Source organism: Panthera tigris, chromosome B2 (assembly GCF_018350195.1).
Source record: "Panthera tigris isolate Pti1 chromosome B2, P.tigris_Pti1_mat1.1, whole genome shotgun sequence".
Taxonomy (NCBI): domain Eukaryota; kingdom Metazoa; phylum Chordata; class Mammalia; order Carnivora; family Felidae; genus Panthera; species Panthera tigris.
The window spans coordinates 62,777,174-62,802,240 of record NC_056664.1 but is presented as its reverse complement, the minus strand read 5'-3'; the positions used below and the strand labels follow the sequence as shown (position 1 = coordinate 62,802,240).

At 38.9% G+C, this 25,067-nt stretch overlaps 1 protein-coding gene and 1 long non-coding RNA gene across 9 annotated transcripts in view; one reads left to right on the top strand and one right to left on the bottom strand.

The window, feature by feature from the left end:
- COL19A1 (collagen type XIX alpha 1 chain) overlaps nt 1-9,647 on the bottom strand; it is a 394,980-nt gene extending 385,333 nt beyond the window's left edge. For 7 of the 8 annotated variants that reach the window (XM_042986625.1, XM_042986628.1, XM_042986630.1 and 4 more), the window contains exon 1: nt 9,342-9,647. The gene's annotated coding sequence lies outside the window, so the exon portion shown is untranslated. Of the gene's footprint in view, nt 1-8,436; nt 8,508-9,341 lie in introns of all 8 variants that reach the window. The other variant, XM_042986624.1, reaches the window with a different exon arrangement.
- Nucleotides 9,648-9,669: 22 nt separating this feature from the next.
- Nucleotides 9,670-12,188, top strand: LOC122238662. Its single transcript, XR_006217702.1, has 2 exons — nt 9,670-10,716; nt 12,107-12,188. It is a non-coding gene; the product is annotated as an uncharacterized LOC122238662 (long non-coding RNA).
- Nucleotides 12,189-25,067: the final 12,879 nt, after the last annotated feature.

Genomic DNA, 25,067 nt, shown 5'->3' with positions numbered 1-25,067 from the left:
ACACAGGTAAATCATTAAGGCAGCAAAATTATTACAATATACTCAACAATGATATTGTAAGAAAGAGAAAATTACTGGCAAATCTCTTTTGAACACAGATGTGAAACTGTCAACAAAATTTTAGTACAGTAGAGGAAAACATCAACAGAACAAAAAGGCAACCTACTGAAAGGGAGAAGATATTTGAAATGATACATCTGATAAGGAGTTAATATCCAAAATATGTAAAGAACTTATACAAGTCAACACCAAAAAAAAACAAAAAAAAAAACCCATAATTAAAAAATGGGCAGAGGACTTGAATAGACATTTTTCCTAAGTGACTTCTATTAGTTGATAAATTAGCAGTGTAGTATAGAGATTAAAACCATGGCTTATGTCTGGGCTTTGCCACTTATAAACAAGTTATGTAATCTCACTAAGCCTTCGTTTATTTACCTGAAAACTGATAATAACACCAGCAATAAATTATTTAACAACTGGGGAAAGTATAGTAGAGGTCCTTGAACATATTAAGTATTCATACCAATTACCTACTATTATAAGTGTTTGCTCTACATATTCATAAATAATAATAAAAATTGGGGGTGCCTGGATGGCTCAGTTAGTTAAGTGTCTGACTCTTGATTTCAGCTCAGGCCATGATCTCAGGGTCCTGAGATCAAGCCCTGTGTAAGGCTCTGCACTGAGGCGGGAATCTGCTCCAGATTCTCTCTCTCTCCCTCTCTCTGTGCCCCTCTACCGCTTATGCATGTGTGCACTCTTTCTCATAAATACATAAATAAATAAATAAATAAAATAATTAGTAAAAGTTCAGTTGTCTCCTCAGCCTGAGGTTGATAGTGATATTTGGACAATGGGAAAATGTCAAAGCACCCATAAATTTATGTTCATTGAAGCTTTGGTCCCTCTTACAGCAACAAAGACCCAGAGAGCTATATAGCCATATGTATATTAACTCAATCTTGAGGTCTCCCAACTGTTTCCTTGAGTCACTTAGCGGTTCATAGCACTTAGCTTCAATCTCATTTATGCAAAACGCTTGAAGAATAAGATGTTATGTTTAGTTGACTAAATGTCCTAGTTATTGATGAATTGCCATTCCACCCTCTAATGAAATGCCTTTCACCAAGTTCAGCAAGAACTTGAGAGAATTCTTTGTTCTCCCCATTTAATTCAAATCTTGGTGGTACTTCCTATAGCTGCCTACTCTCTCCTTGAAATCTTCATTCTCATTGGTCATCCCAGCCCTCACACTCTCTGGGATTTCTCTCTAAATCCCTTCTCAAATCTTTTTGCTACCTGATATCTTAATCCTGGGATCTGTGGGCTTTCCCCACCTTGTCTTTATAATGTCTCTTGAGGTGATCTCACCATTTCTTGGCTTTGAACAGTACCTGTCAGATGAATCTAAAATTTCTATCCCCAATCCAGTCTTCTCTGAACATTAGACTGTAGCCAGCTGCCTATTCTATATTTCCTCTTAGATGGTGCACAAGACACCTGTAATTTAATATGTCCAAGTTAAATGCTTGATTCTCAACCACAACTTACTCTTCTCATGCTCTTCCCAGTCTCAATTAGTGCCCATCAAAATGCTCAAACCAGGAACTCAAGCATCACGCTGATGCTTCTGTCTTCCTTATCACCATCTCCCACATCCAAACAATCAGCAAGTCATATCAGTATTACCCCATACCCATCTCAAATCCATCCACTGCCCTCCATTCTTCTGCCATAATCCTAATTCAGGTTACCCTGGTGTAGATTCCCAACAACTTCCTAACTCATTTCCCCTCAAATCTGCTATCAGCTTCTGACCATATTCACTTACTACATAGCACAGGAGAGCTTTTCTTAAAATAAAAATTGAATCATGTCACTCCCCTGCTTTAACGCTTTAAATGGTTTCCCATTGTACTTTACATGTAATCCGAAAGCCTTTCTATGGCCTTCTAGGCCCTGAGTACTTTAGCTCCTACTCTCCTCTCCAGCTTCACTTGGTACTGTCCTCTTCACTGATATCCTATCCCTCAAATTCCCATGTTCTTTCCAACCTCAGGACTTTTGTGCATGCTGTTTCCTCAACCTGGATCACACTGGGTCCTGTTCATCCTACACCTCTCAATGTAAATGTTACTGGGTGGAAGAGCTCTTACCTGACAGGTAAGTGTCCTTGCCCCATTATTCTCTAGCTCAGACAATTCTGTCTGTGGACATATGTTTATTGCCCCCACTCAACTCTACTCTCCCTTGAAGGCAGAGACTATGTCTGTCTTGTCCATCACCTTATCCTCAGCAGCTAGCATAGTATCTGTGAAAGTAGGGGCTCAATAAACATTCTTTGAATTAAAATAAGTAACAGACTGCCAATTTCCAAATCTTAAGATATAGAAAAACATACTTATCTTTAAATCTGTAGTGATGATAATTTAATCTTTTATAATTCATCAAGCATTTTAAGATCTTATAATATTTCAAGGATCATTACCATGAACATAATATCTATTCGTACATTAAATTCTTAATTTTTCTCTTTTTAAGCTTTTTATTTTAATTCCAGTATAGTTAACATACAGGGTTATATTAGTTTCAGGTGTACATCTCTTTATACATTTAAAACATGTTTACTATTTGAGGTTTCTATTGTTTTGATCCTGATTAAGTACAGATATACTCCCCTCCACTAGGAACATTTTTTTTCCCACTAGGAACATTTGAAAAAAAAAAAAAAAAAAGCTTGATAAAGGTCTCAAAATAAATCTTTGTATAGGTTAAAACAAAACACCTTTTCCAGATCCTTAACCTCTGCTTCAGGCAGTTGCAGGGTGGGAAAAACCTCCCTTAGGGTCTTTCTGGACCTCTCCTCCAGATCCTTCTCACTGTCCCCAGAACCCTCAGGCTACTTCTTGCTGCTCTGGACCCACCTCCAGTGCCCTCCAGGAATTCTCAATTCTGGGCTTTGTCCACAATCTCCTCCATCATCAAAACTTCCCAATTTTCTATTTTGTCCCCTCAGCTAGATGACCATCAAGATAGTTTGATAAATTTATACAAGCCAATGTTGTCACAATTTAACTTATTGCTCTTCTTAGGTAAGATTTAAATGTTAACACAGACCTTCAATGCTGTCCCAATGGACTGCCCAGTGAAGAGCCTCAGAATAATATATGTGGATATGGATGTTACTAAAAGCCTCAAATCACTTTTTTCAAAACTTGTACAAAGATGGCTCATGATACATTTTAAGAAGGATGTGGGGAATATTGGTTACACATGTTCTCATTTTCTGAAGCACAATTTCTTTTATATGTGTATTTTTTGAGAGGCAGGCATGTCTCTTCCTAACACTATCACATTATAGGACAAGAGATCCACATAACATATGTCTAAATATATGAAAGTTAAAAATAAAGCTAATAAGACTAAGAAGAAATATGTTTTTTCCTTTTATCTTGGCAAGTATACCTTCACAAAGACTTGAAAGCCCAAGTCAAGTTTGGAATTGAATACAGCAGGCTACAAGGGATTAACTAGACTCTGGCCTGGACCAAAGCTCTTCCCTCACTTTTTCCCATTCTTGGCTTGGTCTGCACCATGAGGGGCCTCACCTACATGTATGGGAAGATACCAATAAGTCTAAGCTCTGTCCATAACACCTGCAAGCAGTCACTCCTTGATACCTGCTTGGGCCTAAGAGTGTTCCCACCAGTGACTTGGTTTGCCCCTGGAAAGACGAATCCAAGGAAGAGGTCTGCCAGATCTTATAAGAGGACTAAGGGTCCTTTGGTCAAGGAATTTCAGGATCTTGGGTTCCCAGAGCCTCAACTAGCAGCTTGAGCTTTGTGTGGATGGGTCCCCTTATATCTGTGGACTCCTAACCCTGAGAGCAGAAGCACATCCAGAGCAAGGCCACATAAGGGCCTTCCAAAATGTAAGGCCCAGAGCAGGGACCTTGTTGCCTGGGCCTAAGGAGAGTACAGAAGACAAGTACCAGGCCCTCATTCTACAGATATGAAACATTAAAGCTCATAGAGAAGATCCCAGAGCCTGAGATACAAGTCCAGCTCTTCTTCACTAAGAAGCCAGTGCTGTTACACCATGATGTTTACTATCAGGATGTGAGATAGACCTTTAACTTCCCTATATACTTCCTTTAAATTTGTAGCTATTCTTTATCAAGATGCTAGCCAGATCCTGGGGGGTGCCTGGGTGGCTCAGTTGGCTGAACAACCGACTCTTGGTTTTAGCTCAGGTCATGATCTCAAGGTTCATGAGTCCAAGGCCCACATCAGGCTCCCCACTGGTGGTGTGGAGCCTGCCTGGGATTTTCTCTCTCCCTCTCTCTCTGCCCCTGCCCTGATCGCTCTGTCTTTCAAAATAAGTAAATAAACTTAAAAAAAAAAAAAAAAAAAAAAAGCTATCCAGATCCAGGCTGTAGTTCTTTCCCAGCACTACAAAGTACCAAAGTTCTAAGTGTGAGTATTCCCAGTACTGCCAGTCTTGAGCAGACAACAGTGCCGAGGAGCCGATGAACCGTCTAAAATCATCCAGATAGCCCTATCTATAACCTATTTCCCAATGCTATGACAACAAAGAGATAAAGACCGACTGAAGGTCTGGCTATGACCTCTACTTCTAACCCATTATTCTCACCATCCTTGCCCAAGTGGAATAGTTTTGATACTGGTTGGCATAAGGCAATTTAAAAAGGAGTCATTGTCCTTTAAGTTTCCATTATTCAGCTCTTGAAAACCTGTAAGGCAACTATGACACTGAAAATATTTTAATTAGGACATGAATTTTTTTATTCCTTATATATTTTTGAGAGAGAGAGAGAGAGAGAGAGAGAGAATGGAAGCAGGGCAGTGGCACAGAGAAGGGGACAGAGGATCCAAAGTGGGCTCTGTGCTGCTCAAACTCTTGAACTGCACGATCATGATCCCAGCTGAAGTTGGACGCTCAATCAACTAAATCACCCAGGTACTCTAGGAGATGGATTTTTAAAAATTTTTTGTCAATCTAGATTAATGTACACAGAGCATAGAAAAGACAGAAAAGAGCAGTGGAAAACCTTAATCTTTCATTCCATCCATACAATGAGATTCCTACTATGTGCCACAGGGGATATAGTAGTCACTGGGGATACAGCAGTGAGCCAAATAGGGGAAGTCCCTGGTGTCACTCTGGTAAAGGAGACCAAAAATAAACAAACATACACATCATCTTTGAAAGACAGACACTAGGAACTAAAGGAAAGCAGAGTAAATAGGATGATGAAATAGTAGGCTTGCTAGATAAGATGGTCAGGGGCTTCTCAGCACAAACTTTTGAGTAAACCAAACCAAATCTGCCTACAGAACATGAATCATTTTATAATGCTCATTCTGCATCTTTGAAATTTGGTATTAGGTAAAGAGTCTGAGTGTTAGAGTTAAGACATAAATAGAAAATAACACGGAAAAGACAAGTGAAAGAAGAAAAAGGAGAAAATAGAAAAGAGTACTGATTCACTTTATGTAGGCTGTTAAATGAGCAACACATTTCAACTTTTAAAAAAGTAAGTTTGATTTGTTACATGACTAAACCCATGTTCTCAGAGCATTCATTACAAAGAGTAATGCCGTGTGACTGGGTAGGGGTTTGATTCTTAAATCAAACTTCTTGACTACCCTCCAATATGCCTGTACATAACTCCAAGAAAATCTGGCCATAGTGTTGTGAAGTCACAGATCTTTTAAATAAGCAAAACAAACAAACAAACAAACAAAAAAAAACCAAAAAACAGGTGTTAACACATCTTTTACCAATCTTTAGAATCTATCTTTAGTGAAGCTAGAGCAGAGTCTATCAACTATTAGAGAAAACCGGCTGAAAAGACATGCCTATAGAGTTAAATTCCAAGCCAATAATAGGACAAAAAATCTCAACATCTTAGGACTAGATTTAGCATTATTTCATAATTTCACCAATAATGAAATTGAAGTTGGTTTGCAGAAGTCGGATGCAGCTTAGGCAAGGTTTCTGCCCTTATTACAATCTACAGAAAGCTCTTGACCTTTATATTTTAATTACAGGCATCCTTTTTACCTTAATAATCTGAGTTAGACATTTCAAAATCCGCTTTAATTCATTCTTTACCCCTCCCATATCAAATCTCTATCAAGTCTATCAAATCTACTTTTACAAAGTTCCTTTGAATCCATACCAACTTATTCATCCTCACAAAAACTGATTTACTTCACGTCCTTACCATTTCTCATCTGTAAAAGTGCAGGAGACCCCAAACTAGATTCCTCTGTTTCAGTCTCGTTCCCCTTGATTCTATATCCCTACTGCTCAAGACTTCTATTTCCATAACAGATCTAATCACTTTAGTGCTCTGCTTTTTTGAAGTCTCCTGGTGGTTTTTCATTGGCTGTTCCTAAGGGAACCACTCAAGACTCTCTCACCATTAGTGGAGTCCTCAACACATCTGACCAGTCTCATGGCCTGCTACCTCCTTCCAAACAAACTCCACTCCATAAAACCCTTCACAATTACCCCACATGTGCCAGGCTTCTGCACATGCAGTTTTGGCTGTTGGGATATCTTTCCGTTCTCTTTCCAACTGGTGATCATTTACTCTGCCTTCCACATGCAATTCAAATACCATGTCTTCCATGAAGTCTGCAGGAACCATCACAGAGTTCATTTATTCACTGTCTTGCAATCTAATAGAGCTCAGTTCCCACCTCTGTCTGCTTCAGCACAGTCTATACTGCACTTTAATAACTTACGTACATTCCATCCCCCTCCATACTGAATATCTTACAGAAAAAAAAGTGTCTTATCATTCGTGTTTTGTTCAAACATTAAATGATGTTCTAACACTAGCATTTAGTAGGTACTCGATCAATTTGTAGGAACACAGTCTAAGGCAATACGTTTCCAAAATTAAACAAATGAAAGGTTCAACCTGTTAAGTAATATATGCAGATATGGACTTAACATTTACAGAAAGATAGGAGGTGAAGAATTACAGACCAATATAGAAAAAAATTACTAAAAGAAAGCTCAGTGAACATAGTTCAGTTATTTAATGAGACGCACCAAACATACTATTACTGAATTTCTCTTCCTTCACAGAAAATATATTTCCTGGTTCTTAATGTTTATAATCCTCTAAAGCTGATCAACTCTACCACATTTTCTCAAAATTCTGTGTTATTTCTCCTGTCACTTCAAAACTAGCACCTACTTCCAGAGGGTCTCCAAACTCAGGTCCCCTTTAAACAAGCTTAACTGATTCTCATCATCCTCAACAACTTGTTTGGTTAATTGATACACTTCCCTGAAATATCATTGTCTCCATCAACTTTTTTTGATACCATTCTCAACTTCCACCATTATGAGTGACCTACATTTTTTTGGATATCAATTCTTTAGCTCTGTTTCCACAGATATATCTATATCAACGATCCATTACCACTTAAAATTTTAAATTAACATATATATTTCCTTATCTATCCAGTTTTCCTAATTTTTCCATCTGAAGGGCTCTATGACCTAATAATCTTACAATCTCATAATTCCTTTTGATTGTTCTCAAAGAGGTATCAGAGACCCTTTGGGCCTCACAAATATCCTAGTATTCTACTGGCATTCACCCTCTTTCTATCAATTTCCAAATTTAATACGCAACTTCCTCATCTGATTATATCACTACTGGCCTACAAAATAACACCCCAAAGAGCCCTTTGCCTCTCAGCCTCTCCTTTCCAGTCTCTCCCTGGCAAGTGTTATCTGCTCTCCTCATCTCCGGTTTCATTCCAGCTTGGATTCTCTGTCTTACCAGGCACATGACTGCTCACTCCCACCTCTAAGCCTTCACACATGCCATTCCTTCTGGCTGGAATGCCCTCTCTCTTGCTCTCTTCTGCTAAGCCTCTTTATTCTCTGCCTCTTTAAGATATATGACTTTAATGCAGCCTGCCCTGAATAATCCAATTCCAATCCCATTCATTCTCTTTTTTCCAAGATCCTTTCCAGGTTATATATTAGCATCTCTCTCTAGTCCTACTAATTTTTCATTTTCCACTTGAATTTGTAATTATGATGCCACTTAGCCTCACAACTATGGTTTCTATCTCCATATCTCAAAAAAAATGAACTACAATTTCAGCGAGAGAAATTAAACTGAAAGACCATAAAGTAGATGGAAATTTTCCATTTCTGGAGAATACCATGGGCTTCTTTCTGTTTTAGATGGTTTCCTTGGATGACAATGATTCAGATACAGAGATAATGTCCCAACTGTGATAATAATCACATTTGCTTTTCTTTCACCTTTTTGCTTTTTCTCTGGCCTTTTCATATCAGGTTCAGTCTCGCTCTGCTGCTCTATCACCACACCTCCACCCTCCTTTCCCAGGAAACCCAACTTAGATTCCTTACCAGTTTGAGAGCTCAGGCTGGACAAAACCTCATGGAAGCACCTGCCAGTCACTTTCTCCATTTTCTATCCCCTAGAGAGAGAATGAATTTTTCCACCCCTGGCGATTGCCTCCTTCTTTTCCATCCTGAAGACATATTCCCAGTCAAAGAACCCTGTCAAGCCTCCTCAGGAAGAGATTTTAGGTACGTGTGCACCATCTGAACAACTAAACATCTCAGTTTCTCCTTGGCAGGCACATACCAAAAACCTCTGCTTGAGTCCCACTACAGCTCTCTCCTCACACACCAGTAAGGAGATGCTGAGAGACCACACGTTTGATAAAGTGGTGTGTTTCTTTGCTTGTTTGTTTGTTTGTTTGTTTTAATCTCTTTAAAAAACGGCAGTGCTGCTTGGTTTGGATTGAGAATAGCAAGCGCCATTGCTCTCTCACTTTTTGTTGGGGTAGGGGTAGGGAGAGATGTTGGAGTGGTTTTATTTCATCCCCTCCATTATCAAGCACATATAAATTCCTCCTGAGCGTCCCAACCAACCTCCCACCTTGTTTCTCCTCAGATTTCTCCTCCAAGCAGAAGACGGGACCAATCAGTCTTGCAATTGTGGATGCAAGGAGGCAGCACAAGTATTTCCTTTACCCTTGCACTCCCCAACCTCAAGCTGGGGCTCACCATCACTCACTGCTGCAATTCCTGGATGGTTCCATTAAAACTCTGCGCATTCTCGGGTTCTGGGTTCTCCTCTTTTTGATCCCCAGCCCACTGTCCCCTGAGGCTGGCAGTGAGTTCTAGTACCCTGTCCCTCTCCATTTCCCCACCTCTCCCAGCCTCTGGGGCTCATGCAACCTGGCCAGCCCACCACCGACCCGCCTGCTCCCTCCCTCCCCCTTCCAAGGACAGGTTTCGCTTACGCGCCCGCCTGCTCAGAATGAGCTAGCGTGCCCGGCGGCCGAGGCGCGCTTGGTTCCGGGCCAACAAACTTCTTCGGGACCCTGCAGTGCCCTAGCGGGCTGCGCGGCGCCGCCTCCCTCCTCACGGCCGCGGTGGCGTCGGCGCCGGCGCGCTGACGGCGGTGGCGGCTGGATCTCGCAGCTAAGGCGGCGGAGGTGGGGGCCGCGTTCTCCGAGTGCCGGGACCTGGACGTTCCCGCGGCGGTGGCAGCGGCGGCAGGGACGGCGAGGACGGCGGCGGCGCTCGGTCGGCCGCGCTGCGCATGCTGCAGGGTAATGAAGGAGCAGCGCCGGACGCCTGGAGGCTGACCGGGGCTGGGGGAGGCCCTAGTCCCGGGGTCCCCACCCGCGCAGCCCCTGGAAGCAGCACTTGGGAGAAATACCCGCATGTCAGAATAAGTAACCCCGGGCCCGAGAGCTAGGCGCCGGAACCTCGCGTCTGCCAGTTTACGCCCCTTAACTGTCCCCTGGTTTCCAGTGGGTAACGTCTCTAGACGTAGACCAAAAAAATACGATCTAACGGCATGAATTTCTATTGAGTTTATTTTGTGCATTTAACCCCATGGATATGTTCTTCTGTCTTTGATGTCTGTTCTCACCCGCATCAGCGGTGCTGGTAGCTCTCCTTTACAAACACTCGTAGCCAGAAAAATCACCTAGAACTAAAGTATAACGCATAAAGCCTGCATTATGTGAACATCTGAGCACAAACTACATCATATATAGCATATTAAAGTGGCCGTAGCGTTCCAAACGTTTTTGGTCCCGTCGTTAAGCCACCTATGGGAATGCGTAATTGCAGGTGTGCATTATTTATCCGCCAAAACATATTTACATGTGTAGCACAGTTTTTACATTTTCTTGAAAAGCAGATGCACGCAAATGACCAGAGACACGAGCAGATGATATAGAACCAGCATGTGTGCGAGAGATCAAGGGAAACGGCCGGTGGCAAAGCTGCGCAGCTTACCTTGAATGTGTGTTTGAGCCCCTCAGAGGCGCAGTGGAGTCCGGCCAGGGCTGCCGCACCGCCGAGGAGTGGCCCGAGTGAGCTCCCTGCGAGTGGGGAAGGGGGACGCATCTCTGCCCTTATTAGTCTCTCCCAGTGTGACCCTCCCACTCGACGAGGACGAGGACTCCGCAAGACAGGACTCCGCCAACTCATGCACAGGTTTTCCTTAATTACAACAATGTCGCCTTAGAGCTAGGAATAATGACTTCCAGGTTTTTGTTTTATTAGCAGTTTCACAGAATGACTATTGGAGGCAGGTGCTTAGAGTTTCTCACTTTGATTATGAAATGTCTTCAAAGTATTGTGTGTGGCATACATTCACAGGTAATAATTGGCTTCTTAATAGTTGAGCTAAAAAAAGATATCATTTGTGTATCATTTTTCACTTTTATGTCAGTTTATTTAAAGTTAATCAAGAGAGTCTGTCTGCCTTCTAATCATGTTCATGTGTACAGGTTTGTGTGGTATGGTTTGTCTCAGAGTTCATAAAAGTATTTTGTGATTTTAAATATTATGTCTTTCTGTGGATTGGTGCTATAAATCCTGGGTTTTGAACTCTTTGGGATCTCTTTGAACATGTGAAGGTAACATTTTTCTGCAGATCTCTGTGTAGGTATTTGTGGGTGTGTGCAGAGTTCCATATCTATCTATCTATCTATCTATCTATGTGTGTATATATATATGTATATATATATATTTGGGTATATATACTAGGTATACATGTATATTTGAAGGCATATATACATATATGTATATACATATTGTGTGTATGAATACATATACATACATATATATATATATATTTGAAAGAAAAGTAAAACCATTATAGAATTCAGAAAAATAATCAGGCATTAGAAAACAGATAAATTGGTTTAATCGTCTTTAGTTCAGTATTGCCATATTGGGGAAATAATATAAAATATGTTATGGATGCATAATGGTGAAAATCAGTAAGCTTAAAAGTTACCTTAAACCATAGAAATATGCTTCATGTGTCAGGGCTCATAAATCAGGTAGCAAATAAAATCTGGCTGGCAAAAAATAAAAATGTTAAGAAAAATTTTAGGAAATAGCCCATTTCCACTTCATTGAAGTCAAACTATTAAAGAGTCAACTTTAATAGTGGTTTTTAAACCTGTCTTTCATTGTAGTCCAAATACCTGCATTTAGTGTTGCATCCATAGTGATGCAAACCATGTTTATAAGGCTAAATTTAAAACCTCTTGGTATGTTTCCTTCTGGTGTGATTTTCATCACTAATTTTTGGTTGACTGTGGAAAGAGGCCAAGGAGGGAGGATATCACATGAGTCACGCTGCTCAAATGGCCATTTGGAAACCATGATTCACAAATCTTCATCAGATTTTTGGTGATTCTTCTCTAATTTTTTAAAAGCATTGTCCCTATTTGAATTCTTTTTTTTCTCTTTAAGCAATTGTACATTACCCTTCAATTACTAGTGAATTGAAATAAGAGCATCTGTGTTTTATTTCTCTCATAGACTATTATATTCACTTTATTTACATTTAATTAGTACTATTTAAAGCAAGGCTTTAAAACTACTTAACAGAAAGCCTGAAATTTTGCCTCTAATTTGTGTTTTAATACAAGTAAATCATCTTTATTTTAGCATTACTTTCACAAACACTTTGATAATTTCATAATCTTTATATGTTTTTGACCTAACCGCTGTTATATTTGTCTTTCTATCTCAGATTGCTCCTTTTCCTACTCACAGCATTGAACTGAACAAGAGTTTGGAGAAATGATTAAAAATAAAAATTATTATTATCTGTTGCTTAGTTTGTTCCTAGATACGCCAACAATCCCAGGTCAATAAATATTCCTGGTTTTTCTTCCAGGAAAGGGTTCAAACTGGGGCTGGTTTTGTAATAACAAAGTATTATAGCCCTAGATTTTGGCCTGTTAGCCAGTTCTTTTCATTGAATTTTAAAGTGACTTCAAATAGAAAGAGCCCCTAACCAAGCACCTTTTATTTATCCAACCCAAATACAATTATAAATGATCAGTTTTTCTACTCGCTTCTGAAGCTACTGCGGGTAAAGGAACATCTGAAAATAATAGGAGATCTGACAGGACTTTGAATTCTGGCAAACAGCTTGCAGGGCTTCTAATGCTCAGCTTAGCTGTATGCACGTGCTTTAAAAAATTAAAAAGATTTGAAACACAAACTGCTTTCAACATTTATGCACCATGGAAGTCATGTTTAACTATTTTTATGCCATATGAGGAATAAATACCTTTAATACATTAAAAAACTGTTCCATACAGTTTTAAGTACAGTGTAAAGCCCCACTTACATAATCTAAGTGACATAAAAGGAACACTGCACCATATTTTGATAATTGCCCCATAATAAATTTAAAGAATGTATTTTTTGTCTAAGCCTCACTTCTTAATCTCCTGGGTAAACACGGCTATTTGTTTTTCCTTTTCTTCTTTTTTCTGTACTTCTGTACTCCCAGCCATGTTTCTTTGCCTTTTTCCCTTTCGTAATTCCTTTCACTTTTCTCCTCCTTCAGAGTTTCCATTTTCCAAGAAGAAAGAATTTCAGCATTGCCCCCAGCTAACTTCTTAGTTACCAAACCATAAGAGTGTTCATTCTTTATTGAATTTACAGGGCACAGCCATACATGACTCCCATACATATCCCATGGAAATACTTCAATGCATCAATAGTGGATGAACAGACGTTACTGTTAACTGTAATTACCAAGTCTGACTTGTCATCGCCTGCACGCACTTCCCATTCTTTTCCTTTTTAGACCAGTACTACATGTGATATTCTTAAAGGTAAACAGAAAGTAGTCATACTAGTTCTAAATTTGTAGTAATCATCAAAAGTAAGGGCTTTTAAAATTTTTTAGATGCTATTTTTACCATTGTTTCTGAAAATAATTCTCCTCACAGAAAATAATATTCCAACTGGTTGTTGTTATGCTTGCTTCCATTCCTGGAAGATATTCTAGCTCCTCACATTGACTCAGCTTAGAAATGAGAGGAAGAGGTGATCATAGATCTGACATTCACTTAGTTTATTAGACTTACTTCCTACGGATCGGTGACCCTGAAAGGAAATATGGTAAAAGGCAAATGCCTGACTGGGGAAAATGTTTATTAATACACATCAGCTCTCAAAAATATTTTTTTAAATGGAGACAGATAAACATCCCAATAGCAAAATAGGCAAAAATATGAAAAGGCAATTCACAAAGGAAATGCAAATGGTCAATTAACACATGAAAAATTCAATTAAATTAGTATTCAAAGAAATACACATTTCTAAGCGAATGATTTTTTTCTCCTACCCATTTTGCCAGGACTAATATTAGTGATTATATTCAGTGTTGTCATAAATGAGGAGCATTCTCACACTTCTAGAAGCAGCACAAAATAGTTGTCTTTCTGAAAGGGCAAATTAGCCATGCATATTAAAACTTTGAAAACTCCTCTGAAACTGTAACTGCTTATTTCTGACTTATGATTATGGGGGATTTTGATTTCTTCCTTTTGCTTATCTATGATAATATAAAGTTTCTATAGTGAATGTGTATTACTGTTATAATAAAAACATAACAAACTAATGTGGTATTTTCTATATCTCCAACAAATTAAAAAAGCAACAGTGTTGAGAGAGCCGAGAAATTTGCCTCTCAAGTACTCTTTTCAATCATTTCCAGCAGGAATCTTCTAGGTAAAAATTAGTATGTAACTTGAAACATTTGAACTTACTCCAGGGACTTCACTAGGAATCAGATATTAATTAAACCGTTCATTCCACACACATTTTTGAATGCCTCTTAAGCTGAGCACTGTAGAGTATACAAGGATAGGTTGCACATGGGCCCCACCTCCTGGAGTTTAACATTTAGTAAGAAAGAGAAGACATGTATACATACACAATAATGTCATGAAATGAAAATACAAAGTGCGATAAAGTAGATATAAAATACTAGGAAAGCTCAAAGGAGAAGAAAACCATATTGATATGTATAAGCATGAGAGTCAAAAAATTTCAGTGAACAAAAACATATCCATTGTTTTGTCAGTCTAAATAAATATAACTAAAAGTCATCATAGAATCATAGTACTAGAAAGGGCACCATAACTAAATAGTTAATTGTGACATACTAAGTTTACTGTTCCTATAATATTTGTTGAAAGAATCAACAAAAAAAATTAAGAATCAGCAAAGAATAAGCCCACTTATGCCCCGATTCAGATGAGGAAAATGAAGTTTCTTTCCTACAGAGCTAAATCCTTTCCCGGGAATTCAAGGCCTTAAACAGTGTCATCTCAGTCCCCTCACCTCAAACGCCTGTGAGGCCACAACCAGATTAAATGCTTGTAGCTACAGAATGAACAGGCCCAGTGCTTTCTCCATGCTGTTACTCATACTTCTTCCATCTGAACCTCGAAGTGGCCACTGAAATTCTGCCAGTCATTCGAGGCATGTTTCAGGTGTTGTCCATAACATGGTTTCTTCCCTGGCCTCCTCTCACCAAACTCTCCCCCCACTTCTAGACAGTGGTGTGGTTTGCTCTTGTTAAATGACAATCTACTTTCCATCACCTTGTTTCACACAATTCTGTATTGGGCCCTCTGACATGATTGTTAACTCCTTGAGGACTAGAATGGAGTCTTCTCCTCCCCCCACCTTTTTTTCCAGTTTATTTATTTTGAGAGAGACAGAGCAAGCAGAGGCGAAACAGAAAGAAGGGGGGAGAGAGAGAGAGAGAGAGAGAGAGAGAGAGAATCTGAAGCAGGCTCTGCACTGCCAGCACAGAACCTGACACAGGGCCCAAACCGTGAGATCATGACCTGAGCCGAAATCAAGGATGGGATGCTTAACCAACTGAACCACCCAGGTGGCTCCTTTTTTAGTAATGCCCAGAGCACCTAGTATAATGAATTATTTTTTCTTAATATTATCATTAGATATTTGTTGAAATGAGGCCTGTAGATGTTAAGTAACCAAGAACATACAATTTTCTGATTACAAAGTATGGACTGAATCTCAGAGTGAATATGGAGAAATGGTAGATTCATTTTGGTATGCTATCTAAGAGAATTAAATTACTAGACTGCTAACTTGATCACAGGATAATTTGTTCCCACCTATAAAAGATTCTAAGCACAGGGACTTCTTTTTTTCCTTTTTTGAGGGCAGCAATGTATCAAGAGAGCAAGACTATTATTAGTTGAAAATGTCTTCATCCTATGTCCCCTTCACTCCTTTTCCAAACAAAAGGTAAATTTTCATTATTAAAAAAGAGAACACAACTCTGTTTAATCTCTTATTACACTTAATACATGAAAAAGGACCCCTAATTAAACTTTGTTCTAACTCTTGAATGTTTTTAAATAACGACCCCTCTATACAACATTTAAAAAAAAAATCAACATTGGCACAGTATAAATGATTGGTTAGTTAGTACATTATGTCAGGTTATACAATTATAATTCTTTTCATTGTAACCTCTTTTGAAGCATTTATTTTCAACTTAAAAAGTTATTTAGCTTATTCAGTGATTCTCATGAAATCATTTCTTAAAAAATCATTTGCTAGGCCTGGGGCTAAGTGCTTTACATATTTCATCTTTTTGAAATCCTTCAACAACCACATTGTCCTATTTTCGCAGCTTAGGACCAAGCTGAGCTTGACTTGCACCCCAGTCTGTCTCATTCCAATGTCCAGGCTCTTATCCACCATGCTCTGGCACATTGTCTTTAATTATTTTTCAACAAACATTTTGCTACCCTACACCGTCCAACAGACTGGCTGAATGGGCGCTCAAGGCAAAGCAGAGGCCTCAAAGTTATGTGGCAACAATTTCCCTTACAAGATAATGTGGACAGTGCCCAGGAGATCAATGGGTTGAACGACTATCTCTTGATTTCAGCTCAGGTCATGATCCCAGGGTCGTGGGATGGAGCCTGCATTGGGGTCTGCACCGAGCGTGGAGCCTGCTTAAGGGTCTCTCCCTCTCTCTCTCTCTCTCTCTCTCTCTCTGCACTTCTCCCCAGGTTGTGTGATCTCTCTCTCTTTCTAAATAAAAAATAATAAAAAATAAAAATAAAAAAGCAAGATAATATGTAAAAGACAAAATTATATAAACCTATAAGTCTCTGTTTTAAGAAAGGTATTTTAATTAAGAGAAAACCATGAATTAAATTAGTTGAACTTAAAAGTATTTTATTTATTCAGACAATGTGCAGCAACATGCTTTATTCTGTGTTAAATTAAAAGAAAAAAAAATTCCAGGGCACCTAGTGGCTCAGTTGGTTAAGCTTCTGCTCCAATCATGCTCTTGTGGTTCATGGGTTCAAGGCCCTCATCTGTCAGGCGCTGGGCTGACAGCTCCGAGCCTGGATCCTGCTTCAGATTCTGTGTCTCCCTCTCTGCCCCTCCCCTGCTTGTGTGCTCCTTCTCAAAAATAAATAAACATTTAAAAGAATTCCAAGATAGAAAACTAGGCAAAGCACTTTGCTTAGCTAACTGTTCAACTAAGGCAAGGTAAGATAAATTTGACCAGACTCTGTTCTCTATCAAAGGTGACAGATTTCCTTATTTTTCTAATACTCAAGGACATTCTTGCTGTCAAATTATTTTACCATAAACCCATTTTTATCCATTTTAAATGTAAACTTCTAAGTTTATAAAACCCCTTTCAAGTAACTATAAGTCATAAAACATAGCTAGTGAGGGAAATAGTGATAGTTCATAAATCTATTCTTATTTTTAAGTACTTTGGGTGTTAACCAAAAACTACAGAATATTTTTTTCTTTTCTTATGTAGAAAAGTTCTTCATTTTTAACAAAAACCTCATAATAACCTTTAGTGCTTTGATAGCCGTATTGAAATCCACTATCTCTTATCTAAAGACTTGGTCACACTGGCTGCCAGACAGATACACTCTTGCTAATCCTATCCCTAACCAGGGTCACTGCTCAGCTGGTTCTGCTGTGGGGCCATCACTCAGTTTTGACCCCAACCTTGAGGATGCTAGTTACATCAGGAGCAAGGTGCCATCTGAAGCAGAGGAAGGGTCTGTTTTCTCCATCAAGGTCAGTCTTATGCCAATGGTTTCTGTTAGAATGACATTCTCATAGGAAGTGACCTTAGTGGTATTCTCAGGCAGTGTTTGGCTTCTTTACTCCATGTTATATTCAGGTTATTGCTGCATAATATACTATCCCAAAACTCAGTGGCTGAAAAAAATAACCATTTATTACTGCTCATAGGTCTGCTGAATGAAGTTCTTCTGGTCTAGGCTGGGTTTGGCTGATCTCAGTTGGGTTCTCTTATGGGTCTGCCATCAGCTAGCAGGCCAGAAGATTGGCTGGTAGTAAGGTGGTTCATTTGGGACAAGTTACCTAGCCTCTACATGATCTCTCATCCTCAAAAAGACTAGCCTAATCCAGGAGACCACAGGATTCAAAACAAAGTGGAAGCCCACAAGTTATCTTGAGCTTGGGCCCAGAACTGGCACGTGGTCACTTCTATCACATTCTATTGACCGAAGCAAGTCCCAAGGCCAGGTCAGAGTCAAAATCTCCATCTCTTGAAGGGAGAAGCCTCAAAATCACATTGTTATGAGCACAGATATAAGAGAGTGAAGAAATGGAGCCACTGGTAATTTCCTATGGTTAGGAGAATACACAAAGGGCATCTTCATTCAACCCCACCAGTGGGTAAGTCCTATATCCTTCTCTGGATACCTGTTGCCCCTAGAACTGCCAGTAAGCAACTGCCAGTGCAGCTTGACAGGTCTTATCCCTCAGCTAATTCCAGCCCCTCTCACTTGGGAAAGGAAACTGAAGAGATTCTTCACTTCTCTCTCCCCCAGGGGTATAGAGAAGTGACATGTGTACATTTCCTTAGAAAGCCTAGGCAGTAGTTTCCACATGTCCTGCTGATGCAAGGGAATCCAGCAAACTTTCTGAATTCAGAAATCTTAAGGGAAGAAATGAATCTTCTTATCAGTTTTTAGAAAGTCACCACACCTCAGAGGAGATAGATTGAGGTTGACTAATAAGAGACTCTTTGGCAGCTCTTCATTCTCTCTCTTCTGGACGAACTCTTTCTTTTGTAGCTCGCACTACTTTGCTGGTAACAAAGACTACCAAGCCAGTAGAATGTTTTTTGAATCATGAGGGGCCTAGGAAGCTAACTTACCAGAATCTTTCTTCTTTTGCACCTCGCCTTTTTGTTTGTTTGTTTTTCCTGTTTGCTTGTCTCTATAATAATGGGTAGGTGATAAGATTGAAAAGTTACTTGCGGATGGGTGCCTGAGTGGCTCAGTTGGTTAGGTGTCTGACTCTTGATTTCAGCTCAGGTCATGATCTCACGGCTTCATGAGTTCGAGCCCTGCATTAGTGTCTGTGCTGAGGATGCAGACTCTGCTTGCGATTGTCTGTCTCCCTCTGTCTCTTCCCCTCCCCCAACTCATGCTGTCTGTCTCTCTCAAAACAAAAGATTAAAACTAAAAAAAAATTTCTGTTTCATCAGTTTAGTGATTATATTACTTCCCTTCTATTTTATTTTGGTGTATTTATTGTTCTTTTTATTATTATATAAGATGAAACATTTCTTTTACTTTTATATTTCCTCTTTTATAATAAATACATTTTGTACTATATATTTTTCCACCATCACTATACCTTTTTTATGTTTCACATGTTTTTTAGGTTTCACATGTTTTTTATGTTTCACAGATTCTCTCTGCTTCCCTTTCTCTCTCTGCCCCTCCCCTGCTCACTCTCTCTCTTTCTCTCAAAATAAATAAACTTAAAAAAAATTTTTTTTAAGTTACTCAGGGAGGGAGAAAGGGACAACTTTAGATGGGATAGCCATAGAAAGCCTCTCTAAGGTGGTGGTGTTAGAGCTGAGACCTTAATGCCCACAAGGAGCCAGCTCTGCAAAGATCAGAGGAAGGGAACAGCTGGTGCAGAGGCTCTGGGTAGGCAGATCTGGACCTGTTCAATGAACTTAGAAAGGCCTTCACTCCAGGAAGAGGGTGAACCAAAGAAAGTGTGGTAAAAGATGATGTTGTACAAGGCCAGATACTGCAGGGCCTTTTAAGCCCTCGTAAAAACTTTATATTTTATACTGTAAAAGTAAGAAAGTATTGGAGGGTTTGAGCAGGGAATGAGATGAACTAATTTTTTGTGTTTAAAGGATCACTCTGGTTTGCCTGTGGAGAATAGGACTGTAGCAAGGCAAGAGTAGAAAAAAATGAGACCAGTTTGGAGGCTGTTGTATTGCAGGCAAGATGATGGTGGCTTCATTGAGGGTGGTAGTTGTAGAAGGAAAGAAGCAAAAAAAATCAAAACTTTTATTTTATTCTAAAATTTTTATTATTTTGAGAGAGAGAGAGAGAGAGAGAGGCAGAAAGCGACAGACAGAAAGAATCCCAAGCAGGCTTGGCCCAGTCAGCATAGCCCGTCATCACAGGGCTTGATCTTACAAACCATAAGATCATGACCTGAGCTGAGATCAAGAGTCAATGCTTCACCGACTGAGCCACCCAGGTGTCCCTCAAGACATATGTTAGAGGAGAACTTGACAAGACTTGCTAAAGAGCTGGATGTAGGGGCCCAGAAAAACAAAGAAGCACAGAGCAAGCCTGTATTTTAGGAACACACGAGACCTTAACAATCATTTGGACCAATCATGTTTTTATGCTCATTTTAATCAATAAAAATCAACTAAAAAGTTGCTTGGTTTTCAAATGCTTGTCCTTTAGGGAAAAGGGAGAAATTTCTGTATAAATGATAGACAAGCTCACGCGTAGCAATTTGTACTTGAGTGCTCAGGAAGGCTATAAGCACTCCCAAGTGATTGCCTGTCACATCGTGGAAAGAGGAACAGGGGAAAGAAGGAGTAACCTAGAATCACATGAGCTTCTCCAAGACTGTAGTAGCAAGAGCTGCAGATGAAACCAGATTTTTTTCCCCAAAGAAGGTATGATAATTAACAGCTCTTTCAGGTCCTTGAACCTGACCTGGAGTTGAGATAGCCCTGGATGACTGCTGCCCAACCACCTTAGATAAACTGAGAAAAGGAGACAGCGGGGAAAGGAGAATAGGATTCCAGAGAGAGAACTTAGGTAGCAGACTTCTTTGCTTTTCCTGAATCATCATTATAACATGAAGATGGTGAAATCAAACGTTAAAAATCTGTGTTGATCTAGTGTTCAGGTTTCTCTTGGACTTAAACTCCTTGCCTAAGTCTTGGCAAAAAATACTATTTTAATAATCCAGTGATTCAAATCTTAAATCTTGGTTTTTTTCTTTAGGTTATATAAATGACCACCTGCACTCACACAGCTCCCTGAGAGAGCAAGGAGGTTTACCAGGGGAGTGGCGGAGGCCTGTGCCACTACTCAAGGCAACATCTTCTGTCAGCCCCGGGAGTTTCAGCTCTGTGAAAAAAATGAGGACCCTCCAATATTTTGGAGGGTGTGAGTTAACTTAGGGAAAGGAGAAGGGAATAATAACCTTGTTATGAAAAACTAGTGTTCAAGTAATATTTTTTTTGGAGTGGAGTGTAAGTTCTAGGAGTCTAGGTTCATACAGGCAAAAGTGATTTTAAAGTAAAAATTACTCATATTTTAACATGATTTATATAATCACATGAAAACATAATTTTGAAATTATTTACAAACAGCAGGATGTGTTCTTTAAATGATCAAAAGAAAATCAATTCCAAAGCCTTTCGGTGCCTCTCCTCTTAATGAATCTCTCAAGGGTGTGGTGTGTGGTCCCAGAAAGAGTGGGAATGTCTCCTGCCTCTTCATTGTATACAAGTGGGTTTAAGTGCGGTGACCATATCATTTCTTTCCAAATGGGCACACTTTCAAGGGTGAAAGGAGGCTCTATGACTTAGTATAACAAGAAAACAGGTATAAATGCCCATGTGATAGCCCTAGATTTGGAGCATATAATAAACCAACAAAATGTCCCCAGAGGGGAAGGGCCTAGTGTAGTTACCTTTATATTTAGAATTTACTTTCAGGAATCACACTGGGATTGACGAAAGCCCCCACTTTCTCCAATATTGTAAACTTCTGCACAAGTATCGTTACTTTGTCACCTTATTTCCTTGGCATAAGCCTCCCTCAGTGTCTGTGCTATTGTGCCGAGTATCGCATAGTGCTAAAGTAACTCTCTGGATGTTCACAAGAGTTAACATGCTTCTCTGAGCACCTTTTACCAGAGCATGACTTGTGCTTGGAGAAAAATGGAACCTCCTGTTCTAACACTTGTTTGTTGCATATTTAAATAAAATAAGGTTATAGTTCCTAATACTGTTGTCCAATTTCTTCATTGTTTTGTACTGGCACCTATATAAATAACTATATTAGCATAACAGGTATATTTTTATAAATAAAATAAAAACCCCAATCCTATATATTATGTCGACATGAATATGTGTTTGTGAGTGTGTGTGTGTGTGTGTGTGTGTGTGTGCGTATGTGCGTTGCCCACGTGTGTTCTTCAGAGAATGTTGAATGCATGGTTGGCCCTAAGGAATCCTCATAAAGATAGATTGTGTACTATAAAAAAATTGGATGACATGAGTAAGAGAGATCAAATGCTATGTAATACTAAGGAGAACACATGCCCAAACTGTCTTCTTGTAAAAAAGGGGCATTTATAAGTTGCAGCTGGCTTTCGTTAATACCTTGGTAATTTACAAGTTTGGAGCATTTGGTTTTGTGTTTTATTTGGAGATGCAAGAAAAAATAGAATCTTTCTTCATCAAATAATCAAGAGGTTCAAATACATGAAGCTTTCTACACAATAGGATATATACAAAATATATACATATATAAACACACAAATATATATTCTACACAACAAATACATATTGAGTTCCTTGCACTGTTTTAACCTCTTGGGAAACAATCATCAACAGGACAGACAAGATTTCACGTTCTTTACAGAACTGTGATGGAAAAGTTAATTAGATGAAGATGGCTACAAATATTTCCATCAATACTTCTAGTTTAACCAGTTGCAATATAAGATTCTTCTAGGTGAGATAGTATTTGTGAATAATTTTCTATGAATAATGATCTCCTCAAGGCTTAGAGAAGTTGAAAACCTCCTCAAAATGCTTTCTTGTTATGCATTCAGCATTTATTCATTCAACAAATATTTAGAGTGCCACCATGTGCCAGTAACTGTTGTCGTCGTTTAGAAACAAGAGTGAACAAAATGAATTGTCTTCTCCCTTACCACTTGTCTCCCAAGGAAAGAGATGAACAGTAACTAGAGAAATAAGTGAATAACATATACTATGTCAGATGGTGACACATGGCAACGGCAACGGGGGAAAATAAAGCCAGGAAGGAGATAGTGCCAGGGTGGATGGTGAGGGTTACTATGTTATAAAGAGTGCCAGAGGCCTCTCTGGAAAGGTAACATTTGAGTGGAGACCTGAAAGAAGTAAGGGAGTGAATTATGGAGACACCTGGTGAGGGGGAAGAAGTTTTCAGACAAAAGGAAAAGTTAGTGCAAAGGTCCTTAGTTGGGAATATGCTTTACGAGTTCAGGGAACACCACAAATACCAGTGATGCTGAAATAAAGCAACAACGGGGAGAGAAGTAGGCGGTGGCATCTGAGAGACGGGGCTGCCTCTGGTAATTGCTGTATGGCAGTCTACTGTGGAAGGTACACAGCAGCTGAAAGGGGTGTTCATTTGAAGAATATTGGACATTTAGAAGAAACAGCTCTACTCTATTTTAGTCTATTTATCCTATTAAATTCTTTACAGACTTTTTATTTCTCATCCTGGTGATAAAAATGTGTCATACTCAGGCTATGTGTGTAAAATAAGATTTCTGAAATAACTTCACTTTGCTGAGATTTTTTTAAATTTATTTTTTGGCAAATGATACAGCATCTATTCGCTGAAGTGTCTTTCAAAGGAGAATTTATGAAAAAAAAAAAAAACCCAAGGACATTCATTCCATTTCTGGAAATCATGATATGTTTAGTTGCTAGACAAGTGAAGATTTTCTAGCCAATCTGTCATGTGAGGGAGAAACATTCTCTCTCCTGTATGTGTGTGTAACTGCGTATATGTAATATGTATATCAGTATTTTTAAAAAACCTATTCTTAGCACATGAAGAACCTAACCCTGTCTCAAATTGTATTAGGTCTACAAAAATTCTCTACTTATTGGCAGGTAGGTTATGGGTCGATTGGGAAGAGATTGGATATTTTCTTATAGGATTAAGAAAAGTGCCAAAGAAGAGGAAAAAATTAAACCTCCAGAAGCAAGGAATATTTCTCATTTATGTATGATGTATGTACTTATGCATGTATGTATATATGTATATCGAAAGCTATCTATATATAGTTGTATAATTGAGTTTACTGATTTTCAATTGTCCATGAAAAGACATTTTTTCAGTTCTTATGCTTAAAACCTTAGGCAGCATAGAGTAATAGTTAAAGCTTTGAGGTCAGCTAGACTTGAATTTGAACTCCACCTTTGCCACTCTCATATAGGGAGACTAACCTCACTCTAGATGCCTACCTCACAGAAAAACTAACTATTATCTGATATAATGTATATGAAACATTGAGAACAGTATATAATATATAATAAATGCTCAATGGAACATAGTTAATATCATTTCTTTACTCCCCCCTATTTTCCCGGTTCCTGTGTTCAACCATTCACCATTTTGTATTAACTGTTCAATAGCAAGACCATAAGTTCTGTCCCTTTATCTGTGTTTCTAATACAATGAACTAAAGCACTTTTTTATTCATTCACCCAATGCTTATCAGCACATGCTTTGCACCAGGGACTATGCTAGAAGACAAAGAGAGCAGTGAAAAAGACAGAGAATTGCCATTAAGGTGTAGTACTGCCTTGAATACTAAATTTAGAAAAGATATCCCCTCAGTATGTAGCACAGGACCAAACATTGAGAATATTCCAGAATAGCCATAGACTTAGTCTTGTAGAATTAAGAAAGAACCTAGAGATAATCCTGTATAAATCCCTTATCTTTTAAATAAAAGTTTGTGACTAAGCATAGCTCAATATTGTAAGGTGATGCTTCAAGTAGTATGAACAAAGTAGTTTTGTTTATTACCATAACAGATCTCTTTATTTGATAGATGAGAAAAAGTGACATAAGACTTTATACTGTCCAGTGTGAGAAAAGTTGTTAGAATTAGAGGTGGGACTGGAAGATATTCAAGTTAACAGACACGAACTTTAAAATAATTACAAATAACATGTCCAAGAAATTAGATGAAAAGATGAAGAATTTAAAAAATTATTTTAGAGAGAGAGAGAGAGAGCACAAGCATGGGAGAGGGGAAAAGGGAGAGAGAGAATCCCAAGCTCAGTGCAGAGCCTGATGTGGAGCTCAGTCCCACAACCCTGGGATCGTGATCTGAGCCCAAATCAAGAGTCAGATGCACAACTGACTGATCCACCCATGAACCCTAAAAGAGAAAATTTTTAATAGAAACTTAATTATATGAAAATTAGTCAAGTGGAAATTCTAGAAGAAAAACCCCACAATAATTTGAGTTAGCTCAATAAATGGGTTTAACAGTAAATTAGACATAGTGGAAGAGAAGATTGATGAAACTGGAAGAAAAGTCATGAGAAATAA